General features: G+C 37.2%; 1 protein-coding gene and 1 pseudogene across 3 annotated transcripts in view; both read right to left on the bottom strand.

Moving 5' to 3' along the window:
- Positions 1-27,266, bottom strand: part of KCNIP4 (potassium voltage-gated channel interacting protein 4) — a 1,119,538-nt gene that overhangs the window by 585,588 nt on the left and 506,684 nt on the right. The window lies entirely within an intron of this gene.
- LOC116871496 lies at positions 1,248-1,401 on the bottom strand (annotated as a pseudogene).

Here is a 27,266-nt window from a genome sequence, read left to right as displayed (position 1 = left end):
TCAAGGATTGTATCACTCAACTCACTACTGAACACAGACTCTGAAAAAAGCTGGATTTTAAGGAAAGCAATTCTGATATTTTACACGAACTACTGATCTTCATAAATTCCCTAGGAAGATAGAGTCTTGATGATAACAATAAATGGGAACAAACCCCAGCAATACACTGCTGAGAATTGCACGTTAACACCTCTAAGCTATTTGTCTTACGAGTTTTAAGACAAAACAATGTAACCCAGATATGAAGGTGTAAGTGCACAATGAATATGCAAAGCTGTAAGCTAAGTGATAATTTTTGTCTTGATTGTGTGAGCTAACTCTTAAGAAGATTATAATTAAAGTGCATTTCTTATAGTACCAACAAGCATTTTAATCAACCTCTATAGCATTAACTCCAATTACCATTAGTAAACTATGAAGATTCTGTTTTAAATTGCAGCAAGTCAATACATTCAAGATGGCATTTGGGGAGTACACATTAACAGGACCTTACCATTTTCCTAAGCTGTCACTTAAGATAAGGGTGGGAGCTGCATTGAAGCAGAAGCAATAATGGGATACAGGAAGAGCTACTGAATTTCACAAACGTTATGTGCACTCTGATGTTAAGCACAAAACTATCCTAAGGAACTTTTAATAATTATTTGATTGATCAATTTTTAATTTTATAGCTTTAAAGAAAGACGTTTTATCTGACAAACTAACAGACTAACAAACTCAAAATAAAGGCTGATAAACAGGGTCCTTTGAAACTCTCATTATTAACTTACAGTATTTGCATAAATTTGAACAAAGATGGATGGCTTTAAATGACTGTCACTAATTACGAGACTGAAACAAACAAAAGACTAATAAAACATTATGTACAAAGACAGACACATTAGCATATTCTATCCCATATCTCCGTTGCAATGACATGAAGACAAATATTCCTGATTATACCTGAAGCAATAATGTAACTAAGGCAATAAATCAGTTGAAGACACCTAAGGGGGCTTCTTTTTAAATACATTGATTTAGGTATTAGGCCTGTCATTGAAAAATAAACATAAAAATGGAATCAAATTTGTTGTGATGATGTATGTTCAAAGATTTGTCTCTCTCTCCTGGAAAAATTTAATCAGTAGGTGGATATGTGACTGTATCCTGAAATATATTTGTTAAAGAGGACTGTCAGATCATTATTAGAAAATTTCTTTCAGATGTCCACTAGAATAGATATTTATCATTAGTGAGGCACATCACACAATTTAGAAGTCAAGTCAAAAATAGTTTAACGTTTGGGTGTTGCATTTTTCTTTCTTTTTTCCTTAGTCGAAGTTCTAGAAGATATTTTTCAATTAACAATAATCGTGCCTCGGATAAACCTCATTCACTACGATACTGACACTGCGCAAAGCTCTAGAAGATATTTTTTTCAATTAATTTAACTCTGAAATCTTATCTTCCAAATTTGTAACAAAGTTCCGATTATAGAAGAAAACTTGATTATAGGAAAGCAAAGGAAAGAAAGGACACCACTGGACGCAGTCATGCTACACCTATACAGCAGTCGCTGTTTTTAGAAAGTGTATCACAAAGAATGAGGGAGAAGGCTCTTTATCCAATGAGCCCCTGGAAACCTGTGCTGCAAGTAATCCAGTATCCCAGGCCTGATATTCATAGTTCTTTGGTCCACAAAACATAGCTGTCCACAGACCAATGGTAACTATGGATTTGAACCCAAGTGGTTCAAGTTATGAATGACTGGTATTTTTTTTATCAAAATCTTGTCTTAACTTCCTAACTATTTGAATCATGTTGTGATGTTAGTTTTAGAATGTTTCACGTTTCTTCTCTAGTTGTGATTATCAGGTTCCCTAGTGCCATAATTGAGATTTTCTACTGATCTAATACACAAACCATTTTATACTTAGGTAGCTATTTTTAAAGACACTGTAATAAAGTGTTGATTTCAGTCCAATAATTAATCATAAAGATACCCAGAATCTATACAAATCTACAGGAAGACTTAAGGTCTCACATCCACTGATCAAAATGTCTAGATAATCCATTTATTTACCAACTATTAATTGAATTCCCACCTGTCTACTGGGTTAAGTATTATGTATTTCCCTTAAAACAAACTTCTACTTTAAAATGTTTATGAACGGAATAGCATTTAGGGGAAGAATTATGAACCTATGAAAAGTTTCAGGCACACCTTGATGGCTCAATCAGCTAAACCTCCAACTCTTGATTTGGCTTAAGTCATGATCTCAGGGTCATGAGATCAAGCCCCATGTTGGGCTCTGTCCTGGGCATGGAGCCTGCTTAAGATTCTTTCTCCCTCTCCCTTTGTCCCCCCTCCCCCAAAAAAGTTTCAGAGTCTTTGAACAAGTTTAGGGAAGGAAAATAAAAATCCATGGCTCCATATTGGGAATGGGTTATTTCAATGCTTGAGAAAAGCGGTATTTCTTTTACTATATGAAAAGGAAATTGTCTTTCTCTGATTATTTCACTTAGCATAACCCCCTCCGGTTCCATGTATATTGATGCAAAGAGTAGGTATTCATCCTCTCTGGTGGCTGAGTAAAATTCCATTGTATGTATGTGGAACATAAGGAAGAGCATGGAGGACCACAGGGGAAGGGAGGGAAGACTGAATGGGAAGAAATCAAAGAGGAAGACAAACCATGAAAAACTCTGTACTCTGGAAACTCTGGAAAACAAACAGAAGGGAGGAGAGGACAGGGTAACTGGGTGATGGGTATTAAGAAGGGCAAATGTTTTGATGATCACTAGGTGTTATATGCAGCTAATGAATTGTTGAACAGTACATCAAAAACTAATGATGTACTATATGTTGGCTAACTGAACATGATTAAAAAAAAGAATAGGAAGATATTTATTTTATTTATTATTTTGGGGGGAGATTTTATTTTTAAGTAATGTCTCTATTTAACATGGGACTTGAACTCAAAACCCCAAGATCAAGTTGGCTCTACCAATCGAGCCAGCCAGGCACTCCTGAAAAAATATATTTAAATTAAAAACATTTACTACTCCTTAACTCTTATAATAAGCCATAGTACCTTGTGAATGACAATCTTTTCTGTTTCCCCTTTTCTTCTGGGGATAGTCCTATCTCTACTTCTTCAACTTCTCCCTACACCTGACACACACAAACTATATAATGAGTCATGTGACCCAAAACTGACCAGAGGACTCCATCTTCCTGGTATCAGTGATTAATCAGAACAAAAAAAAATTAAAAATTATGTTCAATCAGTGCTCTTCTGTGGGATTTTTCACTGGGACCCGAGAGTAAATATGTCCTCTTATCCTGCAAGGTTGCTAACCTGGGAATATGAAACCCCTATATTCCATGTCACTTAACAAGGCTCATTATAGTAGGCTAGAACAACACCAACATATACATTAATCCTGCCTTACCTGAGTTTTTGCTTTTCATGGTTTCAGTTATCTGTGGCCAACTGTGGTCTGAAGTAGATGATTCTCCATAAGACGGATAATCAAAATGTCAATTACAGCCTAACAGTATACCACAAGGCCTATGTTATTCACCTCACTTTATCTCATCACATTTTCATATCATAAAAGAAGAAGAGTGAGTATAGTGCAATAGGATATTAAGGAGAGAGAGAGATAAACCACATTCACATGACTTTTATTACATTATATTTTTATAATTGTTCTATTTTATTATGAAGTTATTGTTAATGTCTTACTGTGCCTAATTCATACATTAAACTTTATCATAGACATGTATGTATAGGGAAAAACACTATATATATGTATATATATATATGGGGTTTGGAACTCTCTGTCATTTCAGGCATCCAATGGGGGCCTTGGAACATATTCTCCATGTATAAATGGGGACAACTGTAAGGGGAAGTAGAGAAAACAAAAGATAAGGGATTGACAGAGTCTCACGATGTTTGAATTCCAATTTTAATCTCCAGATCCCTCATTTCTGCAGATCATTCTTTGATTCAAACCAGGCACAACGTCCTTCCTAGTAATATATGCCAATAAATTCACTTCTGATTCAGTTAAGTTTTTCCCCTATAACTTAAAAGTCTTGACTGACACTTATCCTTTAATGTTGTTGAATAAATTGGTTTGCATGCTTTGGCACTCTTATTAAATTCACATTTATTGAGCATCTGTGCCAAGCACAAGCCTCACAAAAAATAAGCCACAATCCTTATATTAGGAAGCTAATCATTATCATCAAATTATCCAAACACTTCCTTGTAAATGACACAGTGGAAAGTAACCTTCAAAGAAACTGTAATGAATCCTAATTTGACACTTCAAGTCATTTCAAAGTTCTAAACCACCTATTTGGCCTAAAATAAAATTTATTCCCCATAAACTTTCACTTTGGTTCCATCTCATCCAGGAACTTCTCAAAGTGGAAACATGCTTTTTCATTTTGATATTTTGCTTTTCATGGATGAATGATATATATTATTTCACATGCCCTTTGTGGAAATACTGGTTCTAAAGATCATATGTACGTGACCTCATTTAATTCTTCCCCAAACCATATGAGGTGGCCATTCTCATTATCCTATTTTAAAATCTGAAGGTTCAGACACTGAGAGCTAATTAGGTAAACCTTCAAAATTTACATAAATAATGAACAGTGGAGCCACGTCTTGGCAAAGTTACCAATGACTCTGTGTGGATTATCTAAGTGGGCCCTAGGTAATCACAATGATTTTTACAAGAAGGAGACAGGCAGGTTGAGGTCAGAGAAGGAGCTGGAAAACCGGAAGCAGGTGCAATGTCAGAGTTGAGAGATGTGGAAGTCTTTAGAAACTCACAAAAGGCAAGGTAACAGAGTCTAGCTTACAGCTTCTAGAAGGAACCCAGCCCTGCTGACACCTTGATTTTAGTCCACTGAAACTAATTCTAATCTCTGATGGACAGAACATAAAAAGTAAATTTGTTTTGTTTCAAGCCACTTAGTTTTTGGTAATTTATTACCACTGCAATAGAAAACCAATACAGTTTCACATGTTTTCCCAGAGGGCAAAATAAAACACAGTATTTACATGGCATCTGTCTCGGCAATGGGGCTCTTTCTTCGAAACCTTTAGATGACGTAAAAGAGAAAAAGGAAATTACAATGAAAAAAAGGATTTAGAAGACAAAGCCACATGTTCATATTTAGGCCTCTTAAAAATTAAATCTGAAATGAAAGAAACTTGGTACCTAAATGTTAATAAACTATGTCCAAATAGCTAGAGGACAACTTTTGGAAAACATCGTCAGATATGGCTCTGCTGTTTCAAACCTATTTTAAACCCTCCCTTGGCATTTCAATTATTGCAAAGGATCATGGGAACATCTGGAATGAAAGAAACATTGAGATTCATATTTGGATCCATGAAATCATATTGTCACATTTATCGATAACATCCTGATTACTTTTGTCACATTCTTCCTTAAAATAAGATATTAGAGATTTAATAATCTGTGTTAATAATATTTTAAATATGTTTTCAAATATAACTTTGCCTCTAACTTGTCCAGTGATCTAGAATTAGTTTAATGAATTTGCTGATTGTGTCAAAAACTAAATATGGCGGATTCATGATCACATTAGCTCTTAGAGAATGGGTGTTGTACGTCAAAATGGAAGAAGGAGCTCCTGATTCTGATAGCTCTCTGCCCTTGGGTATGTCATTCTGCCCTAAGTGGGGCTTTGTTTTGCACCTATAAATTGAAGGGGATGATGGATTAAACATCAAAAAAAAAAAAAAAATGACATGACGTTCCAAGATAACAGAGTACAGAAAGCTCTGTGTCAGCACTTAACTTAAGCTATTTTCCAAAACTTGGAGGCAAACACAATCACACACACCATGGGGTCACTCCCCACAGGGATGATTTGGGTAGTTAGCTGAAGGAGTCTGAAAAGCCAGAGCTCACAAGTTTATTACAAGCAGCTGCAATTTTAACCAAGGCCTGGGCTGTCACACTCGAATTTTTTGTTTTGTTTTGTTTTGGTTTTGGTTTTTGTTGAGGTTAAGTCTGGCCAAGTCTATAAGTCCATTCAGGTTTGTTTTGCCATGATTTCCCAAAATGATGAAGACTGCCTTTGAACTTGAAAGCTCTGCGGTAAGAGAACAAATTTTATATATATATATATATAATCTATCTCTGAAGGAAGGAAGAAGAGAAAATGACTTTCTTCTTCATTTGAATGTTCAGAAAAACCTGTGATTAGATGTGTTATTTTAAAATAGAACTTAATTCCTTTCATCTGAATATTTCAAAGGGCTCTCAAAAGCTCACAAATTACTATTAATCCCACGACACAAAGATGATCTATGTCATTCTAATGGTACTGTGTTGAAATGAAATCACAAGAGTTTGATCATTCCTTTGAGATTTCAGTTTCTTTTTCCTCTCCAATAAATTAATTTGGAGAGAAAAAACAATTTGGTGTCAGTGCTTGAACAGTCATTTTAATACATACAGACACACACAAACACATGGACATAAGCACATTTGTATGAAATTAAATTTATTTTTTAAGTAGCCAAAAAGAAGCCACAAAATAAGAGACCTAACAAAGTAACTAGTTAGTATGAATAAAGCTCATTACATTTATACTAAGACTATCCTTCTAGTAGTGACACTTCAATCCCAAACATCAAATGCACCAGAATTCCTCTCTGTATTTTCTTCATAATCTCTTTCCTAGTACCGTTCACAGTACTGGAAAGTGTTAGATAGACTAGTAAGGACTTCAGAAACCACCAACCACCTAGTTCTTCCTTTTACATGTGTGGAAGTTAATACACAAAGCTAAAGCAACTTGAACAGGTTTGCAGAATAATCGGAATTAATGCCCAGAACTTTTGATGCCATCTCTTCTTCCAGAACTTCTTCAAACAAAGAAACAAACAACCCCCCCACCAAAACAAAAACAAAAACAAAAAAAAAACAATATGAGGATTAGAAACCCATAGCAGGTGTGGTGAGCAGTTTTTCTTTTCTGTTTTGTTTTTTTTTCTTCATTTTACATCAGTCACCCAGCATCTACTTCTTGTCTGAGAAAATGTGGGCACCCCAATTTAGTTCATAAGGAACTACTCCTCTCCCACCATGAGCCCAGGTACCTCCAGTGGGGCTGAAGGCTGGGACATGGGGCTCAAGTTTGACTAGTCAGAACATGCTGTTGCCCTGGCCAGGGTATAGGTGCAGGGAGTGTGGCCCAGGAGAAGTGAGGCAACTTCTGCTGGGGCTGCTGGACAGGAGGCAGAGGATCATACCCACTGTGATTGTGAGATTGGCCCTAGCAGGATGTGAGGCAGGCATTGTCTGCAATCACCTAGCACCATGGGGAGCCAGAAAATCAAGCCATTAAGGTAGAAGAGAAAGCTGAAAGATTGAATGGATTCCTAATGACATATTAAATTAAGTCCCACCTGAAACCCAGAATTACTACCTGGGCCTTTTGGTTATGTGAACCAATAAATTCTTGTTGTTTTATTGCTGTTGTTGAAGCCAATTTGAACTGGGTTGAAAGCCACTTGAGTCATCTCTAGGGTTTCCAGGTAAATACAAGATGTCTGGTTGGATCTGAATTTCAGACAGACAGTGAGTAACTTTTCAGTGTAAGTATGTCCCACACACTATCTGGGAAGACTGACAACTTTAATCCTAACTCCTCTAGGAAGTTATCTCCACATGCTGAGCAAGGCCTATGGCAGAATAAAAGAGACCTGTGACCATAGCACCAAGACAAATAAGTCATGGGATGTAGCGAGGTGTTCTGTCCACTTTTCTTTAGAGGAATAAGGGCTAGGTAGATGTCACACTTAATAGAGAAAAGAGGAGGCACTGTATTTACCAAGCTGTTGTCCCAAATTCCTTTATCTTTTGCCTATCTCTACATTGGTTTTAAACCCAAGGTCCTGGAATTCATTCACTAGAGAAGGAAGTAGTGACAGGCACTATGTGAAGCATGACTTTCTCAGCATTCACCTGAATTCATTGTCTTTCCCCAGGCAGGCATTCACAGAAAGCTGCCTATGCCTCAGACGTTATAGAGAACATTGTGAGGGGACGTGGGTAAGAAGGTCCCAGCTCCTCCACAACAAAGTCCTCAGTCTTTCCAGAGGGACAAATACAGGCAAAAAACAAAACAAAACAAAACAAAAGAACAGTAGTAAACCTATTCCACTGCTATAGAGAAAACAAGAACACCAGTCATGGAGAAGATGGCATCTGAGCTGGACTTTGTGGGGGTATGGCATGTGAAGGTGGGCAGGACTGCTCATCTCAAACAAATGCCCTGTTACCAATTCCTATTTTCCTCTTGCTCCTTCTCTTCTCTTTCCTCTTTGCCCTTTCTTTCTTTCCTCCTTCCTGCTGCTTTTCTAAGATGATGATGCTATTTAGTAAGCAAGCAGTGTCCAGGACAAAGCCAAAGGTGGGGGTGAGGTCAAGTGGAATTAAATGACGCTGATTTGGTTAGGATTCATGAATACAGAATTCAAACTCTATGAGATCTGTGCTCAGCAAATGTATAGAACTTTCGAGTTAGAAGTCCTGATTCTCCAGGTGAGAGAACAGGTAACAGATGACATTTGCAGATCGCAGGGGAGGTAGGGGGTGTTGTGGGTGGCAAGAGCTCAGTGAGGTTGACTCTAGAATCCAAGCTTGTTCTGCTGTGCTTGAGGGCAGTTAACTAGCAGGCTCTTTATATCCCAATTCTCTTCCCTCTCTTAAGATTACCAGGTAAAGATGCACAGCTAAGATTTATTTTTATTTCCTTTTCCCCACTAGCCTAGAATGATTCCATTTGGACTTTTCTCAAATAAGGAAAAACATGGACTTTCTCTTTAAGGAATGAAGATGTGTGAGTACTGTCCCATTTTACAAATCTCCTATGCCTATGCTCAAAGGGAAACCCAAGGGGCTCCCCAAACACTTCCATTTATCTTTTTCTGGGGCAGACCTATTAAGGTGTCACTGTTAGAAAAGTCAGTAGCAAGTAGTTGAACTTGCCTCTGTTGGAGTGAGTCTGCCAAATTTGAGGTTAATTGGCATTTCCCTATTTTAGATATGAATACAGCAAGAAAAGGAATCACTTTCAGCTTCTTAGAAAACTTGGACTAATTTGCTTAAGAAAGGCTGGCAACAGCGAATTAAGGAGCACGGGATCCTGTCTGTTTTTACTTATAGCAATGCAATGCATAGTGTAAAATCAGGTTACCAGGGAAATGAGCCTATTGTGCAAATTCATAGCTCATTCTCTATACTTATATCATGGGCCCGTTATATAACTTAGCAAGATTCTGGGGCCTTTCTCTAGGGAGGGCAAGTTCTAGAAAACAGAGGTGCTAGACAAGCATGAAGGTAGTTCTTTCATGAAGACAGAATAGGGGTCTCTATTTTTCAGAGCCTCCTGATATTTTAAGAATAAAACAATGATGCTGGTTTTTACTTCTCCCCGAAGTACATACTTTAACTTGCATGGAAAGGATCCTTTAGCATTTCATGGATAAAAAGGCAAGTCATGGTCTATTAATTTAAAATGAGGCACTAAAGGGTCTTTGATGTAATTCAATTTTTTAAAAGCATATACTTTATCTTCTAGGTTACTTACAGTGGACACATTCTTTTTTTTTTTTAAGATTATTTATTTATTTATTTGACAGACAGAGATCACAAGTAGGCAGAGAAGCAGGCAGACGGAGAGGAGGAAGCAGGCTCCCTGCTGAGCAGAGAGCCCAATGCGGGGCTCGATCCCAGGACACTGGGATCATGACCTGAGCCGAAGGCAGAGGCTTTAACCCACTGAGCCACCCAGGCGCCCCTGTGGACACATTCTTAACTGCTTTGAAATGCAGAGTGAGGGGGGAAAAAGACATGTCCTCTGCAGATTCACTGGCTAAATGTATTCTCTGGATTTACTTCAATTCCCCCAAATCTGAATACTACATTTTTAAAGAAAGCAGTTATTCAAAAAAGATAGCCTTGTCATGGTTGCAAATTCAAGTTTCTTCAATGGAAGCACAAATGGCTATTTCGTTCTTGAAGAGTAAATGAATCACAGCAAATTTCCCTCTCTTGCTCTGTCTCTTCATATTACCATAATCATGGCTATGATATGGTCACACTGAATAGGAATATCTCATCTTGGAGTTCAGTTCATAGAGAAAGACAAAGCGTTAAGTGGCAATAGGCCTTGTCAGTTCTCCCAGTGCCTCCTTGTAAGAGGGAGAAGAGGGGGCCGCGGGTAGGACTCCATTCTTATGCTGGTTTCCTAACAAGCATAGTCACAGGCATAGACAAGACTAAAACTCCCTTCCTCTTCCCTACACGCTTTATTGCTGTTTCTAACGGTCTTCAGTCTTACAATGGAACTTCAGCAGGGAACAAGCTTGTGAGCCCACCACAAAATCTCTCACTTGCTACCGCTGGCACAGATAACTCCCTCCCATTATAGATGCACAGCCAGGCTTCAATACCAGACAAACTCTTGTGCTCATGCTCTAGGTCCTATTTTTCTCTCTGGGAGGCACCTATTGTCTCTTACAACATTATTCTTCCCTCTTCACTGGTTTATTAGCATATGAGCATTCTCACTTTTAATAAAGCCTTCCTTGGGCCTCACTCCCCTTCCTGAACAGAGATTTCCCATATCCCCTTCTAATTCAACTCCTTTGCTCCAACGTTCCCTCCCACTCATTCAAGAACCCCTCTGCTCACTCCAGGAAAAATTTAGTCTTTGCCACTCAATTGTCATAGTCACCCATGACACCTTCTTGTCAAATCTGGTAGCTTTTCCTAGTTGTCGTAGTTCCTAGGTGACACAGCTAAATGCTTTCTTCTACTCAAAATACTTTGTCCCCCTTGGCTTTAGTAAGATGCTCTTGGCTCTCTTTCCACCTCTAGGCTATTCCCTCTCAGTCTCCAGTTTTTATTAACGATGAGTTTATTAATCTTTATATACTGGAAGGCCCCAGGGTGCTGTCTTCAAACACCTGTTATTGTCTATTTATACTTCCACCCAAATTATGTTCATTCTGCATTTAAAATATCCAGAAGCTGACTTTGATCCACTGCTATCATTTTAGGTCATATCACCACCCTCTCACCTTTGTACAGTTGAAATGATCTCCTAGGAAGTTGTCTAGCTGCCACTTTCACCTCTTGCAGTCTGTTCTCTGCCTAGTGGCCCCATCAGCCAGTGCCATCCTTTAAAAATGTAAGTCAGATCGCCACTCTTCTACTCAAAACCCAGGAATGTTCAAGCAATGTCTAGCTCTTGTATATAAACCAAAATGTAAGTGAATTATATACATTGTTTTAATGAGAAGAAATTCTAGATTGAGGGTAAATTATTAGCCTGGGGCAGATGGCATTTGCAGTTGATTAGCTACACATCAAAGAGATAACTGGCAACTAACCTATGGCATAGATCTAAGATACCTCAATCTTTTATAACAATTTCATAACTAAAAACAAAAACTTCTGATATTATATCCTCTAAACTAGGATCTTTCAAGAAGACACCCCAACAGATATTTCCTTTCAACTATAGGAGCCCAAGAAGTGCTCAGGGTGGTGGAGGGAAGAGCTCAGTGTCTGATGTCTCACAGATATGAACTTGAGTCTTAAGTCAACTACCAACTGGCAAAACAACTTGTATCCTTTCTATACTTTGAGAGAATTAAAATGAAATAATGTCTGTAATACACCAGGCATCATGACTAAGACGTGTAAGGACCCAATAAATGTCAGCCATTATCATCACTATCTTTATCACTATTAGCCCAACTCCTAGCTGCAAACATTAGACTGCTTACAGTTTGTTGCCCTGTTTGAGGTCCTTCCATTTGTCATTAGGGAATTCTGCCCATCATGGCTAGTGGCTTGACATCTCTTAGACCTTAAAGACATAAGGCCCAGCTCTCCAGCTGGAAGTTGACATTCCCCATACTTTCTTGCAGATGAACAAAGCCCTAGCTGAGGAGATGGAAATTTAGAGGGCTTTGAGAAGACTTGCTTTGACCCCAAAAACAAACAAACAAAAATGAAACCACAAAACAACCCCCCCCAAAAACGAACCAAACCAAAACCCTTTAAAAAGGGACATTAAGACCCTTGTCTGCATTTTCCTCCTAATCTAATAGTCTAGAGGATGTAAATAGTAGCATCAACAAGACAGACTGTTTTCATAATAATACTAAATGTTTTCTTTTTTCCATTGGAGTGATATTTACATCAATGGTGCAAAATCAAAGGTGGGAAAATGGTGAATGTCTATGCCATGGCACCAAACAGTATTAATTTTCATGGTGTTCTTTACCATCACATGCTGGCAGAAACTAATTAGGTTAGTTTCAGTTACAAATGGATGTAATAAGCAATAAAAAAATTTTATTATATCTCAATTCTTGAGGCCATGACTTTTTAATATTACTTGTAACAAAATAGGTATATATAAGGTATTTCCATTACCTACATAGGTATGACATTTGTCTCAATGAATGGCACATATGTAACCATTTTATCTGTTAGCTGAAATAGTCAAGGGGAATACTTTTATTTGAGAGAATGGCCAACAAACTGCAGTTACTCAGATTTTGATATTTGGCAGATATTTTCTTGAAAATGAGCAGTGAGTCTTCAAGGAAACAATTAACAGAATGTGTGGCTAATGATGGAATCTGAGCTTTCGAATAGATATCAGAATTTTGAAAAACTCCTATCTGCCACTGGGAGCTTGGTGATTTTGCAGTAGTTCAAGGCTTTTCTGATGAAATTGTGATGATATTAATGAATGTGATTTTTTCCCTACTGTATAATGAAATGTGACAACCTTTGGAAAACAGGCATAACTTAGTGAATCTGTGTTTTCCAAATGACCAATAAATGTTTAAAATAGCATATGTGGATAAAAAGATTCATGGTTCAAGATGGAACCAAGAGGTTTCTAGAGTAACTGCAATTCTACATGGTTGTGACAAGTGTCTACTGTCACCTCCTGTTTCTTCACTGCATTTGCCTTCCAACAAGGCTGGATTCCTTATGTTTTGTTTTGGTTAACATGCCTCTGGACTTTGCTTATGCTGTTTCCTCTGCCTGAAGAACACAGAATTACCCAGCAGGCTCCTAACTTCATTTAGATCTCTATAAATATTAGCTTCATAGAGAAATTGCTTCTGAGAGCCCCATCCAAAACTGCTTCCCTCCATATCTTCTGCTTTCCTCCTTCTGCTTATAATTTTCAATCATCCCCTAATGCATTTATTAAGTATTGCTAGTTTTTCCCAAAGGGTTATAACGTCTGCAAGGCAGGGAATTCATTTATTTTGTCTCTTTTGTTTACTAGTGTTTGCCAGAGCCTTGAACAATATCTGGGGCATACTAAATACTCAGTAAATATCTGTTGAATGAACAGATCAATGAAAGAATAAACATTTAAAATTTTAGTACACTCAGGGGCAGAGGAGCTAAATATCCTGAACAAAGAGAGAGAGCTCTTTTTTGGCAAAACTAGAATTGATGTTTGTTTAGTGCCAGAATCGAAACTGCTAACTAATACACTATCCCACATTTTGAACTCTTTAAAAATTTGCAGACTTTTATTTTAGGCTATATTTTATAAGTTAATTTTAAAAGTTTGTTGTTGTTAGATAAACGGTTCCTCTTCCACTCCAAATACTTCAAGGAGAGAAAGACTATAGTCATTTGTAGGGATTCTTCTAAACTATGGAAACATAGGCCATCAGGAATGCTGAAATAAATTTGTTCATTAGATGAAAAATTGGCAAAACTGATCAATATTCACAGGGCAACAGAACAACAGAATCTCCACAGGACACAATTTTGAATTTCTATGGACAATTTAGCTCAAAACACACCGAGACCCAATAAAATCAGAAAACCAAGACAAATGTCTTTAGATCCTGAGGATACCCAGGAATCTTTCTGATCCATTTCAAAATCTTGTACAATCATTTATATATAGATTTTTAAACCAGAGAACTACGAGTGTCTTTTAGTCCTAAAAACAACACAAGTTAAGATCCATCCTTTATATTAATATAGAGTATAAAAACATTGGCATCCAGAGATTTCCCAGATTTTTGTCTTAATTTTCTGCCCCCACCAAAGAGATTCAATGTTGATCTGCTCAGGTTTTGGGGGGTGGTCAGTTTTGCTAATTAGGAGAATGTACAGAGACAAATTACAAGGATGGAATTTAAGTTGACTTACATGATAAAGCTTCTGAAAGGGAGCAAAGAGGAGGAGGAGGAGTCAGAAAAATATAGGCTGAGGATTTTTGAAGGATATAGGCTGAGGAGTTTGAAGGGACAAAAAGGAGATACATTCAGGATTGGGGAGAGGAGGCTGGAAGGAGATGTGAGGGATGTTCTTCTGTGTTCATTGCAATGTACTTTCTGTGAAATGTTATGAAAGCAAAATTATTTGCTATGCTACACTTAGAATTATACTTTTTAAAATTTTTAAATGTAACAACCAAAATGTGGACCTTCGTCACAAAAAGGCCCAGTGTAATTCTTGTTACAGTGATTTGCTAACATAATTCCATTTGGGAAGTTTGAAATATATGGCATTGACATGAGCTATGTTTCCTTCCACTCTGACTTTTTTCAGCATTGCTTTTGGTAAAGGTTAGTTTACAACCCAGCAACACCCAAACATGTTTCTTTCTTCTGTGATTTTAGAGTTATATTACCCAATAAAATAATCACCATTCATATGTTGTCATTGGGCACTTTAAATATGGTTAATGAGACTGAGATGTACTTTTTCTACGTTACTTCATTTAAATTTAAAAATGGATACTAAGTTTAGTTATTGAGAAACTTCTAAGTATTTTGCAGTAACATCAATATAAATCTACTTTTTTGAGCTATATGATTTATGAAATCTAAATGCAGAGGAAGTATTATGAAAAGTCAGCATACAAATTGAGATTTGTAAAAGATACACCAGATTTTGAAAACTCAGTACAAAAATGTAAAATATTTTATTAACAAGTTTTATATCAATGACATGTTGAAACAATATTTTGGGGGGTGCCTGGTTGGCTCAGTGGGTTAAAGCCTCTGCCTCTGGCTCAGGTCATGATCCCAGGGTCCTGGGATCAAGCCTCGCATCAGGCTCTCTGCTCAGCAGGGAGCCTGCTTCCCTTCCTCTCTCTCTGCCTGCCTCTCTGCCTACTTGTGATCTCTCTCTGTCAAATAAATAAATAAAATCTTAAAAGAAAAAGAAACAATATTTTGGATAATTGGGTTAAATAAAATCTTTTCCTCTAATATTCATCAACAAATACCTAATGTATCACTGCTATGAAAAGACATGTTACAGATATAAACATGGACAAAATAAGGTTGAATGGATATAATCTAGTAAAAACACATATGAGTGTATACAAACTGTCAGAACTGAAGGGACCATGCTTGGCTGAGGTATCAGTCAACTCTTTATGAAAAGGTGAGACTTGAATTTGCCTGTTGTAGGTGCCAAGGGTTGAAAAGGCAGAGCAAAAGAAGGAGAAATGTTCTCAGTAAAGCCATAGAGGCAATAATAAAAACACAGGAACTGGAAGAATGAGATCAGTCTGATTGAACTGAACTATATTTTGGAAAAGTAGAAGAAAAAGTAAATACACACAGTGTACTAAATGCAATCTGACATGACTCCTTCTATAGAAGTACAATAGATATACACTACAGAGTGTTCAAAAGCGTGGATACCCACGGAAAACAATATAGTTACTATACTTTGTTCAGAATAAGGGTGAAACTTATTCCTTTAAATTTAGAGTTATTTTACCCTGAGACGTGCTGGAGATTGAGGAAAATTGTACTGAGCATATTCCTGGAAAATGTAATTAAGGTTATCATGGTTTTAATATTGGTCTGCAAATTCTTAGGCATACTTTCTTCCCCTCCCCACAAATGTGTGTTGGACTTAATGATTCCCTTCTAACCACAGATTGTAGTAGAAGTGACTTGCTATGTAACTTGCAAAGTCACCAAAAGTTATAGACTCTGGCTCTCTTGCAATGACCTCTCAGAGGGAAGCCAGCTTTGATGTTGTGAAAACATTCAAGCAGCCCCATGGAGAAGCCCTCATGGAGAGAAACTGAGGCCTTCTGCCTGGCACAAGCCAGCCCCACCTTGCCAGGCACAGGACTAAAGCATCTTCAAAGTGGACCATCTAGCCACATTTCAACCTCTGGGTGACAGAAGCATTAACCAACATTTTGACTGCAACCTTGTGAAAGATGGAGCCAGAACCAACCAACCAAGTTGCTTCCAATTTCCAGAACCATAGGAAACTGTGAATCTTAATTAATGCTGATAATGTTAAACTGTAAGTTGTGTGGTACTTATTCAGACAGACATCAATAAATAACTAATGGAAACATACTCTTAAAAAAATAAATTTATCCTATGTTTTCTAACTTTTCAGACACTCTATAAATAATCAAAGCGGGGAATGTCATGATGATGGTGCCGATGTGGCCGTGATAATCTCTGGCAACACTGAGAATGGAATCAGATGGCTGAAAGACAGACAACACTGAAAAGTGACTGGGTCTATTTTAGTCTCCCAAAGTAGAGGTGACTTGGAGAAGGACAATGGGAGAAGAGGTAGAAAAATAAAAGAGATGAAACCTACAAATGTCAGGAATCTTAAAGATGACACTACCTTTAAAAAAAAAAAGATTTTATTTATTTATTTGACAGACAGAGATCACAAGTAGGCAGAGAGGCAGGCAGAGATAGAGGAGGAAGCAGGCTCCCCACAGAGCAGAGAACCTGACACAGGGCTTGACCCCGGAGCCCCGAGATCTCGACCCGAGCCAAAGGCAGAGGCCTTACCCACTGAGCCACCCAGGCACTCCATAACACTACCTTTTTGAGCCAGAGCATCTTAGTGGTTGATACTGTCTTAGATAAAAATGCTTAGGTGCTTAGGAAGAGAGGTTCAGTTTTGGATAGAGTGAAATTCAAGGTAACAGATGAAGCCTCAAGCCTGAAGAAGGGGCAAAGAGTCTATGTTAGTAAAAAGTGAACTTTAATGTAAATGTCAATTTATTTTTACACTAAAGGTAGCGGGAAAGTTAATTTTTGGATAGAGAGGAAAATTTATCAATATTTGGCCATTGGTTCTCTTATGCTATGTTCAGATCAATCACAATGGAAAATCTATTAATAAAACTTTGTCTGATTGTTCTTAGGGATGTTACCAGCATCCCTAAGATGAAAATCAACACCACTGGTGTTATCAAAATACAGTGAAAAACAACAACAACAAAAAGTCTTCCCTCAGTTTTGTCACTGAGAAGTCAGGATTATCTCTGACCATCCCCCCCCTTTTCTATTTTGTTCTTATTGAGTAGTTAAAATCTGGCCTTCTATTTATTCATTATCATCATCATAGTCCTCCTATTCCTTAGCATCCTCATCAGAGGAGAATGGAAAGGAAGCTACTTATATTGATCACAAATTATACTGTACACAGTCATTTTCTCTTAGCTCTAAAGTGTATTACCATTAATAAAGAGATGCTGGTTCTAACATACAAATGAGAACACAGAGTAGGAGAAATAAGTGAATAGTCTAGAGCTTAGATTAAAGACACAGTTAAATTCTTACCTTTTGGTCTAAAATTTTGTGATTCTTTGATGACTGTTCATTATATATAACCAGTAGCCATTCTCCCTTTTGATCTTTTCAATGTTCTTACTTAACCTTTCATCTGAACACATGCTGATCCCCTGTCATAAAGAATGTCTTCTGCTCATTTCCACTTACTCCACATGGACTCAGCTTCTAAATTTCCTCTAGGCTCTTGCTTCTTCCTTTGTGTCTTTCTTTATCCACCAGTTCTCTGACCTCTAAGTTAGAGCTAGGGACACATGGCTTGACAATGAACCACTTTGGATTGCTACTTTAGTTAACCAACTTGACTGTCTCTACAACTTTTGGAGAACAGGGACTGTAACCTCTGCTCCTGCAACTTCCTCTATATCTTGCTGATTACAAGCCATATATATATATATTCATTATATATATATTATATATATTCTGTAATATATATATATTACAGAACCCTGGCATGATGACCTGAATGGATGCTTAACTAACTGAGCCACCAAGCTGCCCAGTGTTCCTTCTACTTTCAACACTATTTTTCTCCATCATCTCCCTGGAAGGTTCTTATTCATCCTTTAAGATTGCAGGACATATTGACATTGCAATGCAAGAATTACTCTCCTTTTCCGTTAGTGTAGTGATGGTTGGGTAGTAGCAACCACAACACATTAAGTCAAAGGTGGACTTTCACTGCAATCAGACAGAGACACTAGTTCCACGCCCCTTGTGGGTGTAGGCCTGGCAGACAACCAGATACATGTCAATTAGTTCATGGCATCTCCCAGCCACAACAACTGGTCAAAGAATGGCCAATAACCTTAGGTGGTCCACCTAGATTAACAATTGTATTTTTATTAAGTAGTTGGGAGAGAACAATCTATTAATGTAGATGGTATGGAAAGAGGGTAGATTGATATGAGAGGTGGTACTGATGGGGCAACTTTCAAGCTTGAGAGAAGCCAGCCTGAGGATAAAGCTGCCACACAGAAGAGACCAGATCTGAGAAACAGAGAGATGGCCATGTAGCTTTGATTTCTAACCCTGAATTCCTCTCTACCTCTGGGTGTTTTCAGCTATTTGAGCCAAGACATTCCCCTAATTGTCTAAGCCTAATTGAGCTGAGTTTTCCATTACTTGTAATTGAAAGTGTCTTAAATAAAAATCCAGATAAAATTGAACTTCCTTTGTAATGCCCTCCTAAATCCCTACAGGCAGGTCAACTTACTGACCCTTTTTTTTCCCTCCCCCAGGATTTTGCTTATACAGCAGTCATACCGTTGAAAGTATTGAGTTGTAGCAAACTGTTTTATTATCTGTTTTCCCCAGTACCCTATGAACTCAGTAAGGACAGAGACTAGATCCTACTCAGCATTAAATCCCTAGAGCCTTACACACTGCCTGGTTTTCTGAGAAGCCATCAATATATGAATGAATGAATCTTTGGCTCCTTTACCCTATTTCTTATTTTGGCCCCTGGCAAGAACCAATGTGTTCAATAGATGGGGAAAGTTAGAGTTTAAGTAAAGACTGAATTGGTGTAATACGGTCTTCAGTGGTTCAGCCTACTTCTCACAGGGTTATTAGTCTTTGCCCTGAATAACCTTTCTACCAACTTCATTATACTCCATTTCCTTTTGAAATTACTTATAGCTTCTGCAAAACAGCCTGATTTTACTCTCATTCATTCATTTATTCAGCGAATATTTATCCTATGCCAACCTTGTGTTAGTCACTGGTCTGGGGATGCAACAGAAAACAACATTCTTTTCCTTATATCCTAGCAGAGGGAGTCAAACTATAAACAAAATGTACAAGTGAAATACAGAGTATTTTAGATGGTGAGAAGTCCTATGAAGAAAAAGTAAGGAAGTAGGTCAGGGAGTGCCAGAGATTGTCAGAATACAATTTGAAATAGAACCATAGGGATAGCCTCATGGAGATGGTGACAACTGGAAGAAGTGAGGGAGATGTGTGCACATCTTAGAGAAAAGTGTTTGGGGAGAGGAAACACAAGTGCAAAGACTGATGTGAAAGCGCCTAGCATGTGAAAGGGAAAACCAGGAGTCCAGGAATGTTGGAGCAAATGCAGGAGGAGGGAATGAAAAAGAGGCAGGGGGTGAGAAAAATATCTGAAAAATAATGCAGCCTGGCAAATCACCGAACTTGTCGGACTTTGGCTTTTTAATCGAAGAAATCTGAGGAGCTTCTAGAAGGATTTACCAAGCAACCTAAGATCACAGTCTCACTGTTAAGGGCGGGGAGGCATAACTATGTGCCTTATGCTGGAGCTAAGAAGAGCAGCTGCTTAACTCCACATAGGGAGGCTTTATTTAATTAGTACTCAAGTCTCATCAAGTTGCTCTGTTTCCTTCTAACAAAGCCCAATGTATTTAATTCTTATTAAATATTGCAGCTAACATGTCAGTCACATACTTTTTAAAATAAGGGTGGTGACATATAAATGGAATACACAGAGTTTCAAATTATGTGTGACTTGGTAGAGGGATTAGAAGCCTTCTTGTAAAGATATGGAGTGTCTAATGTTTCACTTTGTTTTTCCTGAGAGAGGACTCCATAATAGAACCACTTTTTTTTTTTAATTCTCTCCTCTTGCAGACCTGCTGCCTGTGATTGATAGCTATTAAATTAGGTTTTACCTCCCCAGTTTGGTCTAGATTAAATACATTTATAGCACAGCAAGCCACTGAGAGACAAAGGAACAAGTGACAATTACTTTGTCTATTTTGGTCTTCTTCATAGTTAACCATCATTTAAACATAAAAGGAGAAACGTTTGAAGCTAGGAGAAAAGGAAACTGAACAAAGAGCATGGAACATTAAACACATTGAAAGCTGCCTAAATTTACAAATATAAGCTAGCACACACACATATTTCTTAAAAGAACTGATTTCAAATGTAGAAGCAAAGAAAGACTCCTATAGAATATATAGGTTCACTGAGAGTGTTTTATACTATAGTACTATTTCCAACCATGACGGGGGAGTATCTGTCAGTCATATTTGAACAGAACTGAATTTGAGGAGAATTCTACTTGTCTAGTATACTCAGGCAGGGGACAAAATTGCATGTTCTTTAAACAGTAAACATGAATCATTAGTGCTATTATTCTGAAATGAGTGAGGTCAAAGTCATGCTAATAAGAGGAAGATATTTTCCCCAGGTGAAATTGTATTCATTTAGGGGGAAAAAAAGAGTCATATTTGCTACAGTAAAGTATGTTTGCCTTTCTGTTTAGTAAGGAAACTGAGGGCAGTCTCACTCTTTGAAAGTCTGAACTGGAACAATAGTACTCCATCATCACTCTCTCCCTCAAGAAATAAGGCTCCCAACTCCCTCTTACCCTGTAAGGGCAGCAAAGTCTGGAGGCAGGGATGCCATGTTTTCCATGTTGCTCAAAACATGGAAAAACTTACAAAAACACAAGAAAGATGAGAGATTGAAGGACTGCATTTCCAACACATGGTAGAATTGCCAGAAAGGTAGAAGGAGGGAGGAAACACAAGAAAAGAGGCTTGAAAAGAGACTGTGAAAAGATAAAAGAAAAACAAGAAAGAGAGAAACTCCATGGAAGATAATCTTTAAGGGTCTAAAATTTGTGATTTTCTTCCTAGTTTTGTGGTATTAAGGAATAAGTTACATATGGTAGCATTTCCAAGTCTTTCTCCTGTGTTCTGTTTTGAAAAGAAAGGAGAGAGGAGCTCATGATCTCCCAGAAGGAATCAATTTGAGCTGAATCTTGTTGGAAGGCCACTTTGACCCATCCCATGTGACCAGCAATAGGAGAGGACACTCCAGAACAGGAAAGTGTCACCCTAGCATGAGAGGCCACAAAACAGTTTCCTGAGTTTTCTCTTTTCTGTGGGAAGGAAAGTAGGGTCTTAATACATCAATTCACAGGTAATGACAGGACCATATAGAACAACACAGAATTCACTTTTACAGTAGATCCTGAGCCACCGGTTTGAGTTGAAGCCACTGGCCCAGGGCACACACTTCTGAGATTGCCTCTTCTTCTCAGAAATCGGTTTCTTAGTGTGACTTAAGGTAGGCATTATGGCAGCTGAACAGAAGTGAGTGTTTAAAGGGAGGTAGAGGCAGGAACCAATACCAATATAACTGTAGAGTTAACTATGCCTTCTGGGTCTCTTTTTAGAAACTCAAAGAATTTAACAAAAGCAGTAATGAGAATATATTTCTAGCCTCAGTTTCTTTACATGGATGACTATTAAGTTTGAAACTGTGAAGGGTCTGTGATGTGATCTTTATATGTACACAAACACACATATATCATTAGCAGGAACACAAGACTTCCTATCAGTGATCAGAGTGTTCATTTACTCACAGAGCAGCTTGCATGGGTTCTTCATGCCCAGTGTGATGCAGTGAGAGCCAGATGAGCCTTGTGCATACAATGGGGTTTGTACCATAGGAAAAGAACCCAAGAATTATGGAATTTAGACCTTATACAGATTGGCTTTCCCATAGTCCTTCTGCCCTTCTGAAAAGAGCGAAAGGGACATTTGCTCCAGTTGTAAAAGCTCCTATTTAGGAAAGAATGGAGTAGGGGCCCTACACCAACATCCTGGGTTGCAATCAGTGGTCTCCAGGGGAGAGATCGGAGTTTCTCTCTGCTGAAGATCTCTACCCTGAGGATTGCTACTCAATCCTTTAACCTAAGGGCCAGTATTCATTGCTCAGAAAGCTTCAACCATCAGAAACATGAAACTATTTCATGGTGAGCTATTTCTCCACAAGAGAAAGAAACACTCCACAAAAGAGTACTATGAATTCTTTCCTTCAGAGTATAGTTTGAAGCTAAAATGAGATTGTTCAGAGATGGAGACAAGAAGCAAAGGAAAACCATGGTAAGTCAGGAAGGAGAGCAAGACAGCACTCACTTCCCTCAGCTACTGGGAGGAGGGGCCGGGCACAGGCAGGGCCCTCCACCAGGGAATTTTCACCTGAATTCCATAATGCACTATTATTATTCTCAGAACCTGATTCCAAGCTGATGCATCCTTCTGCTAGAATTGTCATTTCACCATAGTTTTCCTCTTTTCCATAGTATAATGATACAGAAATTTATTCACAATCACATTCTCACCTCCATCACCAAGGACCATATCTGGAATGTGAACCGTGTTGAAAATTATTGATCCAATTGATCCAAATTATTGATCCAATGATCCAATTATTATCCCCTCCCATCCCATGCAATAACGTCCTAGACAATTTCCTATAGCATTTTCCTGATTTCTAGGGTGTGACATACACAAAAAGGTAATGGTGATGATGATGATGATGATGGTGATTTTGGTGGAAGAAAATGGAGAGCATAAGATGGTTATACTGGGTCAGGGAGGCCTAAATTTAATACTGTCTTTATCATTAAGTTATTTGATTTTAGAATCCTGTGTTTGCTCACTTATATAAGAGAAATAATGACAATATTTATTATATCTAATAAAACTATAACTATCTGGGAAAAACTAAATACAATGTATGCATAGTACTTAGAACAGTGTTGAACACCTAGCAGGGCTCAAAAATCATTAGCTGTTGTTATTTACCATTACTGTTTTTTGTTTTTTTCAAGGAGATAAAGCATAGGAGGACAAGCAAGCAAAGGAAGGAAAAAAGATTGAATTTTTTTCATTTTATTCTATTTGGCTTTCCTTCCTCCCAAGTCACTGTTAAAACCAATCCAAGAAGAGATGGGATGTACAGAAGAGATTTAGGGAAAACTTATGACAACAGATCCCCCAAATGAATCTCCGTACATGCAAAAATTGCACTGCCTAGTTGTTAGATTTGGGCAGAGGAGCTCGGATAATTACAAAAGAGCTGTAATTTTGATTTTCCTTCTGCATTTGCAGAGAGGTCATTCCAACATCAAAAATCATTACAAGCAAAGAGATTTAAGTTGTAGGTTTGACACAGTGCAGGAGCTGGTTCAGACCTGTTGCTAGTGTTGTAGCTTCACTTTTGTCTATTTGTAAGAGAGGTCCTGGGGGACCTCAAGAAGCAGACAGACACTGTATACCTAATTGTCAATGCTGGTGAAGTGCCCCAAGTTCCACCAAAAGGCGCCTACCAAAATATTATCATAACTGAGGAACGCATTGCACTGTATATCTGCAGATTTCAGTTTTTCAATTTCACTGTTAAAATGAAATCAGAAGCACCAGTGTATCTTATTTAAATCTCTCTTGGATTCCTACATTTCACCCCTTTCCCTACTGTCACTATTCTACTTCCCTCCAGTTTAAGACATCATGGTCTTGTTCCTTAATTGCTGGAAGAACTACGTAAAGACTTTCCCCTTCATGGTCTTATTCTAGTCTGTGCCTCCAGTAGGTCTATTCTCCACAGGAATCTGTGAGGCATATACATCAGATGAAGTCAATATCTTACTGAAAAGCCTTCAATATCCTCCCGTTAGAGAGGTCCAAAATCCTTAATACACCTTAGGAGATCTTCCAGGACCTGGACTGGTTTCTCTTTAGTATCCTTTATTTTTCCCTGACATTCTAACAACTATTCCACACATCTTTCATCCTTCATCATTTCCCCTCTGGAATATGCAATGCCCTTTAAGTGAAAGGACTACCATTCAACATTAAGAATTTAATTTAAAGCTTATGTGTCTTTTTCTCTGAGAAGACATTCTTCATTCTAGACCAAAGTAGGAACTACTCAAACCACCACTTCTTCTGGTAGAATCCATATCCTCTCTGTCATATTGTCCTTTACATGACATGACTTATATAGCATCTGTATTCTTTAATAGACTGTGTAACAGTATCAAATCTTTGCACCTAACTTCCTAATTATTTAATCATAGGTATCCTTTTGATGTAGGTAAGATCAGAAGAAATGAAAAGAAGAGGACATAGGTTTAGCTTTTGGCTTCATAAACACTAATTCGAAGCTCATAGCCTGAACATAATCATAAAACCCAAAGCATTGAATCTAAAGAAAGGGATTTTTTTTTAATTCTAAAATTTCTCTAGTCTACTTTTACAATTGTATTTTATTGTAAGCCATAGGTTAGAGAGACATAATAGGATTTATTTAAGGGAAGGTTCCAAACCCAAAAGAAGAATTAGAGAGCCTTCTGCTACCAAAAGAAAAAGATAAGTGTGAGAGAGATGGAAGGTTAGATGTTCACCTTTCCCTCTTGGGGGTGATGCTCCAAATGAGAACAAAGTAAGTTCACTTATCTGAGATGTAGTTTCTAAATTTTCATTTTGCTCTACTTATAGAAACTGTGTCGCTATGACTCATTTTTGAGTATGTACTACTGTATCTAACACACACACACACACACACACACACACAGAATAAAGGGGCCCTATAAACATTAGTTGAATGAAAAAGGAGATGAGTCATGCTAATTAGGAAACAGCAACTTAGGGATTAATTTCAAACATGTTTTCTTGATTGTTTCCCACAACCACACCTTCAGCCCCTCTCTTTTCTGTATGCCAAGTCCAGGCCACATTCTTCAACCTAATTGATTTTTTTTTTTTTAATTTCACAGAGTTTCTGATATCAGAGGTGACATGCTCTCACTAAAATCTGCAGAAAGAAAACCACCTGAGTAGCACTGGAACTTTATGGGAATGTATAGCATGCCATTTGTGAGCCATGTGATTCATGAGATTTCTTTTCTCATTCAGTGATGATAGGTAAAAGGATGGAAGACAGATGTGGAAAAATACACTTATCTTTTCACCACTAAGTGGACAGGATATCTATATTTGGACTCCCTAATCTATTATAATATATATTTAGTGAAAATAGTGAAGGAAGTTTTTTTTTTCTTTCTTTAGAACCGTCTTACAACACTTCTACTATATACTTACCTAAGATTCTTAAAACTTAAGAGAAAGGCAAACTCAAGCATTAAAAAGAGAACTTCAGGATATTACACAAAGTTCTTTATGTCTCCTCTGATTTATCATTTTAAATTAGTAAACATTAATCAAATGTCTTCCAGATAGGATACGCACAGCACCATATGTTGGGAGATAGATGTCTGGGTAGAACAACGCATACACTAGTTTATTTTTATTTTCTCATGACTCCTCATGAATCCCCCACCCTACAACAAAGTTCTTTTTGTAAAACACAAAGGAGAAAAAAATTATTGGGATGACACAGATAGATAATAAAAAAGATGGAGGAAGAGATATTGGAGATGAGGTGTGAAAACCCAGGAAGGCTGAAGGAAATAGAAAGATCTTCAATAATCTATTTTCACTTGACCTTTGAAAGATCTAGTTGTGTCTAGTCTTTTCTCCATCTTGGACTAACTCTTCTAAATTATTAATGGAACAGAATTATTAGGCATAAAATACTACCTTCCTCCAAAATAAAGTTCAATATTACAGAATTAACACATAGCTAATTTTCCCAAATGATCTTTTCTCAAGCACTTTCTGTTAAATATTTTGACTTGTCAAGAGACAATTAAAACTATCTGTGATACTATCACTACAGTCTTTCTTTTTTCTTCACGAGTTAGAAAACATTAAAACTTAACTCCCCCTTATTTTTTACATTTCATAGTTGAAATGAAATATCTGTTAAGTGTGTATGCAAATTATGTAAGAAGAATTTAGTAAAAGTAATATTCAAAGAATGGATTATGAATAAAAATAAGCTTTTGTAAGATTTTTCTGTATATTCAGATTATATATATTATATAAAATTTATATATTATATTTGATATTATGTATCATTAACCTTTATTATAATTCTTTTAGAAGGTATGGTGTTATAAATTATTTCAAAAGAAATGCTTCAGAATTTGAAACATGTTTCCTTCCAACGTTATATCACATGTTAACATATATTATAAAACAATGTGTGGGAATATTATGCAACAATAAAAGGGAACAAAATATTAATACGTTCTATAGCATGGATGAACCTCAAAAACATTACGCTAAGTAAAAGAAACAGGCACAAAAGATCATGTATTGTGTGTTCCAATTTCTATGAAATCTCTAGAAAAGGTAAAGACACACAGACTGAAAGTATTATAGTGATGGCCAAGGTACAGGGGTAGAGATAGAGAGATTGAAAACAGGCAGTAGGGATCTTCTGGGGATGATGGAAATATTCCAAAGTTCAATGATTACAATGGTTGCATGCCTCTGTCAATTTAATGGAAATCATTGAATTGTATACTTAAAATAAGTTATCATTATAATTTTTAAATTGTACTTTAATAAAGCTATTTTAAAATCTGTGCAATCACTCTTGGCTGAAGTAATCAAACATTTAGACTACACGGAAAGAAGAAAAGTATAAAATAATAGGGTCTGGAAGTCCGGAAACATTCATTTTTTGTGTTGTTATTCCTACAAACATACCTTTGTTTTACTTATTTACCTGAATTGCCTACGAATATTTAAACATATAAAACCCTGTGGTTAACATGGGGAAAAACATATCCTTTGATAAAGAGAAGAAATCAACACTAATATGCTGTAAGGCATAAATTAGGTTTATTTTCTGTAAAATCAAACTATTTTTGAAGAAACATTTTAATTA

This window comes from Lontra canadensis, unplaced genomic scaffold (assembly GCF_010015895.1).
Source record: "Lontra canadensis isolate GAN:19392208 unplaced genomic scaffold, GSC_riverotter_1.0 scaffold1, whole genome shotgun sequence".
NCBI lineage: Eukaryota > Metazoa > Chordata > Mammalia > Carnivora > Mustelidae > Lontra > Lontra canadensis.
Note: the sequence above shows the minus strand (reverse complement) of the source record. Positions and strands in the feature narration are given on the sequence as shown.